Genomic DNA, 11,032 nt, shown 5'->3' with positions numbered 1-11,032 from the left:
GTTATCTGGGATCCTGAGGGTACAAAAATGGGCAGTAGTTTTCAGAATCTGGAGAGAGAGAGGACATTCAGAGAGAGAGAGCTATCTGAAATGAGTGAGGGCCTGTGAGTGACAGAAACTCCTAGCCCATATGATTTTTCAGAAGGAAACAGGGAAATAACCCCATGACATTGTTCTTTCTTCCTTCTTTTTGTAGAGATTTCCCAGTGAACAATGCCAACATCACCTGGCAAGAGGGTCAGGGAATCTATTCATGTCTACCTAAGGGGCCTAGACTTGTAAGAGAAAAATAAAAAGACATTATCTGGAAGAACAAACAAAATACCCTCCTCATTGCCTTAGGACCTCTGTTATATATAAATTAGGGTAACTAGCCCCCATGATAAAAGGTCTAATAACCCATTCAAGGTGCTCTATCACAGGGTAAGACTATTGTCTTAGTTACTCTCTTAGTGCTGTAATGGAATGCTTGATGAAAAAACTTAAAAGGAGCAAAGTTTTATATTGGCCTACATGTCAGAAGGCCTATTAATATATGCTAAGCCCAAAGGAAAATTTGGGTTACAGAGACCAAAGGCAGGAGGTATATTGTGACTTCAGTAGGGGTTAAGTTGAATGTAAGAAATCATGGAAATGCAAGAAGATCACTTTCTTTGCCTCCGCTGCCCTCAGGGACCCTATATATGAATTTCCTTCATTTTTGTCCTTTTTTCTGTCAAATTTTTCTCATTTTGCATAAGGTGAAAGTGTCCATTTTAATTCCCTTTAAAGTACCTCATAACTCAAATAGTTAACAGAAAGACTGACTGGTGACTCTGTCTGAACTCTAATATAATCACTTTAAACAATGGAATTGGCTTAGCTTGGACTTTATCTTCTAAGAGTGTCAGATTGGAATATGTTGGCAGATTTTGTGAGAATGGGCATGGGAATATTATTTTAAAAGAATATATAGAGAAAATTATTAAAAGGGAATAGCTCTCCATTTCTAGTAGCACTAGGAATATATTTACACACACACACACACACACACACACACACACACATACACACACACACACACACAGATATCTTTACTAGACCAAGACTTACTATGGAATTTTGGAATATACCAATACTTTGAAACAAAATAATAGTACAGATTGTGAAACAAAAATAAGATTTTTAAACAAAACTTTGTCTTTTTAGTAGTCTTTTATTCATGTAATTTACTTGACAAAGTGGCATATACATACATACATATACATATACATATATATATATGTATATATATATTAAAGTCTGACTTTTAGAGATGAGTATTGCCAAAGAGAAGCCAGCTTCCATGTAGTGAATAGGCCAATCCATTATGAACATGACAAGACCTGCCTAAAATTGTTACTGATTGTGAGTCAGCTTTATATTTTATCCAGTTAAAAATCTATTCAATCAATTGCTTGAATCAATCTCCTTGATTAATTTTAATATGACAAACATTGTCATATCCATAATCCTGTTACTTTTTTAATACTAAGTAGAAAAGGAAAGATAATTAGGCACTGTGTGTGTGTGTGTGTGTGTGTGTGTGTGTGTGTGTATGAAATTATTTTTGAAGAATTAAGGGAAATGTCTCCTAGGGATTAGTGAACTAATCTAAGGACAATAATACCTGTAGCTGTTTGAAAATGAAGAAAAAAAACAGGAATGGATCATTTTCCCCCTTACTTAGAAAGGGAATAGCAAGAACAGTGTAGGAAATTGGAAAAAAAAGAAATAGAACAGTTTATATATGCTTCAGTTTTTGTCCAGAAGATATTCCTTGTACATCTTAAGTACTACTCCGCTTTGTAGTATTTTCCGATTTTGTATTTGTCAACAAATGGTTTGTAGATTCTCTAATTCTTGAACCATATTATAGTAGCCATCAAAAGATATAGTAGAAAGTGGAAGTGTAGCTGAAACTGGCAGAATGCCAGCCTTGAGTGAAAAAAGCCAAGTGAGAGGCCCTGAATTCAAGCCCTAGTACTTGTGCACGCGCGCGCGCGCACACACACACACACACACACACACACACACACACAAGATCCAGTAATCAAAAGATACATTTTTAATTGAACTATAGATGGATTTTTTCTTTATAACACTCCTTTGTTAAGTTGCAATTATGATTTTACTAAATAAACTTAGGCTAATTTATATCCTGTAAAAGAGCTCTACTTTCATTTTCCCTCAACAAAGAAATCTTTTAAAGAGATAATTAACTAGTGTCTTTTTTGTGAGTTCACAAACTCATACAAAGAAAATTGATACATTGAGATATAGTGTGATCTAAGAAGTCAGGGACAGCGTTATTTACCAGCATAGATACCATTCTTTCCTTTGTCTTGTTGGGGACCTGGGGATCAAATTTGACACATACTAGGCTAGTGCTCTACTGCTGGGTGAGCGATACCTCCAGGTCCCACCACATAGATGCCATTGGCAACAAATACAATGCCTGCAACAGTGTCTGAGCTCAATCATTCTGTGTTAGATGAGTGGATAAGGCAAATGTTCTATTATTTCCAATAAAAATAAATAACAAGAAATAGACTTTCCATTTTATTTTTAGGGAATAATCAGGTAGTTAAAATAAAATAATTGTGGCATTTAATAGATTTATTCACACTTGGAAATCTAGGTGTGTCTGAGTCAGAAATGATGGCTAGGGCTGAATCTACATAATATGCATCAAGTGCTACTTTGTCCCTGAGAACCTGACATTGAAGGGAGCAAGTGTTATGAACATGTAAATTATTTCTTTTCATATGACATCTACCTTGAAGAGTGACAAATACACTGAAATGTCATAAATAATGAAACATATAAGCCTGTTTTATTTTGGGAAAGTTTTCAATTAGCAATAGTCATTCCTCAGACAAACCTCATTGACTATGATACTGCCTTTGTGCAAAACTTATTTTGGAATTTTGAAAGTAAAAGTCTAGGGAAGAAACATTAGAATAAATTGGATTATGAAGTGGTAGAGTTTAGTAAAATTATTAAATTTAAATATGATGGAGATCTCTTCAAAGTGTCACATGTAATTAGAACCAGGGAACTTGTCAATGTTCTTGAAAATCTACTGGATTGAGTTTCTAAAGCTCAGGGCTAAGGCTCTACTTTTCTTTGAATGCTCAAAGCCTTACACAAAACCTGACCTCCCTGGGTCCACAGGAAAGTGTAAGTAATAACAGGGAAAGCTGTGTTAATCAGGTAGTATAACTGCATTTTTCTCTGAATCCTTCCATCAGTGTCTTTGTGGATAGTTAAGTGGAACCACTTTATATTACTTCACAAATTGACTTCGGACTACTTCCCTTTCCTTAATAAGATGTTACAGAGCAATGTTGCTTTAAAAAATGACTAGGCCATTTGAATGGCAAGAAGGTCACCAAAAATGTCATATAAAAATTCCATTTTCCATGGGGGCAAAAGGACAATGTGCTAAAGACAGAGCTTAAATCTCAGTTTTGAATTGAATGTATCTTGAAACATGAGGCAATATATCCGTGGTTGAGTAAGGCAATGTGTGAGATAAAATGCCTTTTACAGAATCCATCTTGGAAAGTATAAACCAGTGACAGGCAATCAGTTGTTTCTCAAAAAGAGATAAGGACATAGTTAGAAGCTTTAATGTGTATGAGAAATGGTGATGCTGTAGTGAATAGAATGGTTTGTTTGTGGGAAAAGAGGTTGAGTTTTTTTCTTTTAGCTATTATTTTTTTTCTGATAGGGTCTTGAGATTTTGTCTGGGGCTGGTCTTGGACTGTTATCTTCCTACTTACAACCTCCTGTGTAGCAAGGATTATAGACTTGTACCACCATAGTTAGCTTATTCATTGAAATGGAGGTCTCCCCTGCCCTTTTTCTGAACTGATCCTCCCACTTTCTGCCTCCTAAGGAGTTGGGATTAAAAGAAAAGGGGCTTACATTTTTAGGAAAATTTTAAATGTAACTAAAATGTCAGTGAAATAAAGAATTAGCAAATGGTCAGAACGATAGATCAAAAGGTCTTTTGGGGGGCTCACTTTTGTCAGATTAAGTGATGCTTAAATTCTGTACTTATCTACTGTTTTCTGCTACTACATGCTTAAATTGCTATGTATGTCATTGGTCTCTGTGTCCAACCTTGACCTTTTTTTGACCTTGAGGATCTCAGCTATATATTCCTGGTAGACATGTTCATTTGAATGTTCCACATGGCCTGAGATCAATTTTACATTTTTCCTTTTTTCTCCTGGTGCCACCTGATACTGACGACAGTGGCTCCAGTTCCAGCAGTCTAACATGGTTAAAGGCATCACTGCTCATTCATTTCCTCATTTGGTTTCCAAATGGGAAGAAATCTCATTCAATTAATTCAATTAACTCAATTAGCCTATGAATAGCTGTTATTTAACTCACTCTCAGACTCTCTCAAGTGTGTCTAAATTTTAAAGATGGAAACATTTCTTCAAAGAAACAAGGCTTGTTTGATGCATCACATAAACTGGACAGTGTGCATCTTGGTATTTTTCTAAAAGAACCAAATAGTACACATGCCTATTTCTTTCCCACAAGTTAGCCTTGCTCAAATGTCTAAATGCTCAAGTTCTTTCATAAAAGAAGTTCTAAGCTTCATAAAATATTATGTAGTGGAGAAGTCATACACACAAAGCATTTCAAAATCAACTTGGCTGTGAGGATGCCAGCCCTAAGGGCAAAATTTTCAGTTTCTTTCTTTTCTTTCTTTCTTTCTTTCTTTCTTTCTTTCTTTCTTTCTTTCTTTCTTTCTTTCTTTCTTTCTTTCTTTCTTTCCTTTCTTTCCTTTCTTTCTTTCTTTCTTTCTTTCTTTCTTTCTTTCTTTCTTTCTTTCTTTCTTTCTTTCTTTCTTTCTTTCTTTCTTTCTTTCTTTCTTTCTTTCTTTCTTTCTTTCTTTCTTTCTTTCTTTCTTTCTTTCTTTCTTTCTTTTTTTTGGTTGGTTGTGGGGCCTGAACTCTGGGCCTGGGCGCTGTCCCTCAGCTCTTCAGCTCAAGGCTAGCGCTCTACCACTTGAGTCACAGCGCCACTTCCAGCTTTTTTTCTGCTTATGTGGTGCTGAGGGATCGAACCCAGGGCCTCAGGCATGCAAGGCAAGCGCTCTACCACTGAGCCACCTTCCCAGCCCCAAATTTTCAGTTTCTTTATGCAAGATTGAACTTAATAGAATTTTCATATTGACTCCTGTTTCTACTTCAACAACAATTCCGTACTGTGAGAAATCTTGGCTAGTGATGTGGCTTATTCTCTCTTTCCCCCCCTCTTTTTTTCAAGTCCTAATGTATTTGACGGTAAGGGATGTTGGAACATGTTAGTACATCTTCCACAGTGACAAATATTTGTTGAAAGTATAGCATTTTCAGGGTAGTGCAATGAATAAGAGATGATTCTATCTTCACATACCTTGTTAGAGGCTCTCATGCCTAGCTAGAAGGCAGGATATGATAAATGTTCTATGGGAGGTACAAATGGCCTCCCGAAACTCTAAGCAGAAGATGAATTCTGTATGTCCAAAGATGGAAAAGACTTTACAAAAGGATGGCATCTGAAGAATTGCTATAATCTCATAAAGTAGAAATGTTGGACAAAGGCATTCCAAACAACATGGGTTGGAAAGACCAATGGGAAAGGAGAGCATGCACCAAGTTGTAGATGGAGGGTTTGATGCAGATATGGTCAGAGGCCAGGACTATTGTTTTAGCTTTTGACTAAGAAACACTCTCAGCACAAGCTGAGAAAAATAGCTCAAGCATGTTCCTGTTTGTTATTGAACATAGTTGGAATTCAGTTGTTTTCATTTTCAGTTGGTTTAATTTGGTAGGATGTAAAACTTCTTTTTGCCTTCACCAAGTAGAAAATTTAGGAAATTGTTCATATATTAATATTTAAATATTGTATCTTAAAATCTTATATTCAATGAGTTTTGAGTCGTTTGTGCTTTTGGATTGTGTTCAGACACTGTAAGTTTTAATAGGCAATTATTGTCAAGTCTATACCAGATACTGTTTTGGTGCTGTGACTAGGAAAAAAGTCTCTGCCCTCACAGGGCTTACACTGCAGTCTGGGGCACAGATATTTAACAAGTAAGCAAATGCACAAACAATTCATATACTGTGAAGATGTCTGAGCTTTTGCTATGGCAAAAAAATGAATAACAAATTCTCTATGGCTTAAGAGAACAATGTTTATTTCTTGCTGTCGTTTCTGGGTCTGGCTATGGTGAATCTTTTTCATGCTGTGGGTGGGCTCTGGCTTGTGTCATGTGTTTGTCATTCTAGGGCTCTGACTTAAGTGGTAGCTTTATCTCAATTAAACTTTTCTTATACTGAGGTGAAGTGCTCAGAATACAAGAGGCTGGTGAAGTGGATCATGGCCAGCACTTTCAATCACATTTCAGTAGCTGAAGCAAGTCATATGACCAAGTCCCAGATCAGTGGATATGGGATTTCCCATGAAAAGGGGTGTGGGAAAAGAACCCAATGTACCTAAAAAGAAAAAGATGTTAGCATGAGTTTCAAAGCCAATGTATTTTCCTATTATAAGGAAAATATACCCAGGGCCAGTGATGCCATGCTTGTCTTCTTAGCTAAGATGGGAGGCAGAAATCAGGAAGATTATAGTTTGAGGTGAGTGTAGGGAAAATGTTTGTAGAACTCCCATCTCAACCAATAAAAAGTTGTAGGTGGTGGTTCACCTTTGTCATCCCAACTGTATGGAAAGTGAAAATAGGAAGATTACAGTTCAGATCAGCTCAGAAAAATGGGGTCTTTTAATTTTTCAAAGAATAACAAAAGCAAAAACAGGTTGAGTGTATGACTCAAGGGATAGAGCCTTTGTCTAGCAAGTGACAGGCCCTGAGTTCAAACCCCAGTACTGATCCTGCCAAAGAAAATAAATCCAGGTATTAGGATAGAAAAATTAGAGTTAGAGGATGGAACTCTTTATCTTAGAAGCATATTAGAACAATATTTATTATATTTTATGAGTTATTGTGCTTTTGAAGAGTCTGAATATAGTGTCTATGGTAGAAGAGAAAGAGCAGTGGGCTTAGAGTCAACTGATCTTTAAGTTTCTCTGTAAGCCATGGTTGACCCCAGAGCAAGTGCCTAACTATCCTGAATCTTAGTTTCAACAATTCCAATAAACAATTAAATGAGGCATTGAGTAAATAAATGGATGTGACATAACATCTAAGTCATATTGTTCTTCAGATTTTAAAATGTGAAAGTAATTCATATGAAATATAATAGGTCTGGGCTGTGAATGTGGCCTAGTGGGAGAGTGCTTGCTTAGCATGCATAAAGCCCTAGATTCAATTCCTCAGTACCACATTAAAAAAAAACCAAAAAAGCGGGAAGTGGCCCTCTGACTTAAGTGGTAGAGTGCTAGCCTTAAGCAAAAGAAGCTCAGGGAGAGTCCCAGACCCTGAGTTCAAGCCCCAGGACTGACTAAAAAAATGCAGTGGGTCTGAGTGAGCAGACTTAGATTTCTTGGCTTCAACATGGTAGTCTGTTGGTATTTTCAGAAATATTACAGACATACACAATTACATATGTTGTATCCTTGGTAGATGGTACAGAGGTGGCAGTTACGACTTATCTATAGCCTTATATAAAATATCAGTGCCGTGTCTCCCAATCTGCAAGTGTGCCTACTTCCCAAGAAATGTAGAAACTGCCAGAGCCAGAGGTTTTTCTCAACATGGGCTTATGATGTAGGTTTCTGGTAGCCCTCTCTCAGGCTGACTGATATGCTAGGAAAAAGGGATCACACACCAGAAGCCTGATCAGTTAATACAGCAGCTTTGCTTGTAATGGAATGATTAAGCCATTGTTTAGGAATGATTAAGCCATTGAGCTATCAGGGATTTGCAGGTAATCTAGCAATTTTTCAGAAAGAGAGAGAGACAGAGAGAGAGAGAGAGACAGAGAGACAGAGAGAGAGAGACAGAGAGAGACAGAGACAGAGACAGAGAAAGAGAAAGAGAGAGAGGAGGTGTTCTGGTATTTTCTGATAAACCTCATTGTTTTATATCTAATTAATACTACTGTTCTTTGGCTGGCATTGCTGAGACAAACATCAACTTCATAAGTCCCAGACTAGAGGGAGAGGTGACCTTTTCTCAACTATCTGTGTTTGTTTTGCTTATTTTTATTCCCTCACATAAGTTAATCTTTATAGTCTGATTACCACTAGCCCTACCTTTTTAAAAAAGTAATAATTCACAAATGACTTTTCTTTCTCATTGTATAGCTCAGGCTGGCCTTGAAATTACAGTTCTTCACCCCCATCTTCACATGTTCTAGGATTACAGACATAGGTCACTATGCCTGACTCCAACGTAAACTTAAGCTATTTCTAATGGGTGTTTTAATGCTCTAGCTAATTGTAGTTATGTAGACTTTCACAGCTCCAAGGTTGAACACTTCAGCAAGTCACCTTGGCACAAATAATCATCATTTATGTATGTGTATGTGAAGCAGTTTTCAGGAGGAAAAAAATTAAATGAGTTGGTTTAAGGGTCCATCTACACAGGGTGAATATGAAAGAAACCAACAATGAACATAGAGTTGCCCAGAAACTAGCAACAAGGGAAGCCAGTCCAGCTTTAGTCTTGAAGGAAAAATAGCAGTATTGGAGTCTGATGAGAGTTGATACAGTCCCTGATTTAATATGAATTATATTCCCTGAGGACTGTAAGTTGGCACAAGTGTATTTTGAAGCATGAGTGGCAAACAGAATATAATCACTTTCCTTTTTTTCATCCCCTGACTTCCTTTTAGAGATTCGCATTGGCTAAGCTCTAAATAAGCCAGGCTGCGAAGGAGCTCAACTAATGTGGACCTTTATACTGGTCTTCCAGTGACAGAACAGAGAGGGGGACTGATCATGAAACCACAGGGAAAAATGGATAGGAAGTGAAAATCTATAATTCTCAGCTCTTATACTATACTCTGGAATGTGCTCCAGTTGTCTGAAAAAGTTTTAATTTTTTCTCTAAACAATGGTTTAAATCACCTTGTGCAGTAAGGCCAAGAAGGCCAGCAACAGAAACTTAAGTAATCACTAGGCCATGAAACATGTAGTTTTGGTTTTCCACTGAGTTCTCCAGCCAGTACTTTGAGTGAGTACTTCTACTGAGTGTTCCTGATTTTGCTTTTCATTCTGAGTATTCCGAGTGTCTCAACTCACTGAATTGAACAGAGGGTTTAGGAGTTTCAGATTTTGGCTCCATCAACAAAGAAACATGTGACTGAAGCAAGGAACTGTGAGTCTATAGACTTTTTGTTTCTGTATTTTAAAAATTATCTTTAAGTAGTTGTATGAAGGGGTTTCAATTCAGTAAGTCGGTTTATGGGAATAAACCCTTTTAATCATTCCTTCCCACCTCTCCCCAATCCCACCCATCCCCTCAATTGTCCTAGTTATGTTTTCACATATGTACATTGAATATTATGACTCATCCTTCCTCTCTTCATTTGTTTACCTCCATTGGTTTCTGTGTTGGTAAGTGAGGAAAATTCTTTATTGTTCTGAACTTTAAGGGTTATTATAACCACCACTGAGTAACAGATAACTCCTAGAATATGCGTAGTATAGTATAAGCCATAGTCAAAAATTTGTATGATAATGAAAGCATGTATTTGTGATTTTAGTTTTATCAGTGTTCGGTATTTTTCACGATATCACAGTTAGAACATCAAGGTTGGTTGCAAGTTAACATAAACACAGATGTCTTTTGCATAAACAGTCTGCTATGGCTTTGTGATATTAAATTAAATGTAAATATTTGGAACCAATCAAAACATGAAGCATGCTTTCATGCTTCATGTTTTGATTGGTTCCAAATATTGTTAGAATTTTAATTCCAATACACAGCGATGGTGATATTTTTATGCTTCCCTTCCCTTCCAACATATGCTTGCAAGTAAGCATTTGTGGAAGGTCACAGATAACATTAGCCAAGCAGTTGGCTGCTTTCCAAGGGGTCAGTTCTTTCAGAACAGAATTGAGTCTATTTTTTGCTCTTCATGGAGTAAGAATTCACTTTCCTCCTAGGTTGATCTTTTTCTCTTTTTTATGTTACTTTCATCCAGCTTTTTTATTCTCTTCCAAATTCTGTATTTTATCGTATTCTCACACTCTACTATTAAAAGCAGACATAATTTAGTATGTAATAGAGGTTGAAGAGTTCTCAAGAACTATCAAAGATATATGAAAGAAAGCAAGTGGTATCACATTTGCTGATAAGGAGAACTCAATGTGAGTAGAGTTGTTTAGGAAGAGGGAAGTTGGCTTTGTGAGGTACAGAGACTTATCAGGAAGAATAAATCTAGGCAGGATTTGAAGTTTGGATTTTATTTTCACTGCAATAAGAAGTCATTGAAATTAGAGAGTAACTTGATTGGCTATACATTTAACAGAGTTCTAGTATTTTTCTAAGGAATTGATTTGAGAATTTCAAGAGTGAATGTAGAGAAAACGGTTAGAATATTTCAATGTCAAGGTGAGAGTTGATAACCCCCTTGAACAATACCAGTAGCAGTGAAGTAGGAGGCAGATAGACAATAATCTGTATGCAATATTAAGCCACCCAGATTCCCTTTCCTTTTAGCCCTCAACTGAAGCACTGAGACATTTATTCCTTAGCTGAATCATGGCAGTTAGTGCCCCCAACAGCCTTTACCCAACAAAGATGCCCCATCCAAAATCATGCCTCTAGGTTGGCCACACTTGGTAGCCAGTCAATAAAGGTAAAGTACAAAGACTCTTTCCTTAATTTTCCAACTCTGAAAGATAAGTCCAACTCCAGACCACCGTGTGGAATCAGCTGAAGCCTCTGCTGCACACCCCTCTCTGTTCAATCTCTCCCTCTCCCATCCTGTTTTCTTACAAACATTGCCTGAATATGTTCTAATAAGCCACTTACATGAAACTCTTTATCTTACATTCTTTCCAGTCTGAACCAAGAATAATCTAAGACCAGTACTGA

The 11,032-nt window shown here is 36.9% G+C and overlaps 1 pseudogene; it reads right to left on the bottom strand.

Annotated features, from left to right (window-relative positions):
* Positions 1-2,814: 2,814 nt before the first annotated feature.
* LOC138810288 (U4 spliceosomal RNA) lies at positions 2,815-2,936 on the bottom strand (annotated as a pseudogene).
* Positions 2,937-11,032: the final 8,096 nt, after the last annotated feature.

The sequence above is a fragment of the Dipodomys merriami genome, unplaced genomic scaffold, assembly GCF_024711535.1.
Source record: "Dipodomys merriami isolate MVZ:Mamm:240054 unplaced genomic scaffold, mDipMer1.0.p SCAF_5, whole genome shotgun sequence".
Taxonomy (NCBI): domain Eukaryota; kingdom Metazoa; phylum Chordata; class Mammalia; order Rodentia; family Heteromyidae; genus Dipodomys; species Dipodomys merriami.
This window is presented reverse-complemented; position numbering and strand designations above follow the sequence as displayed.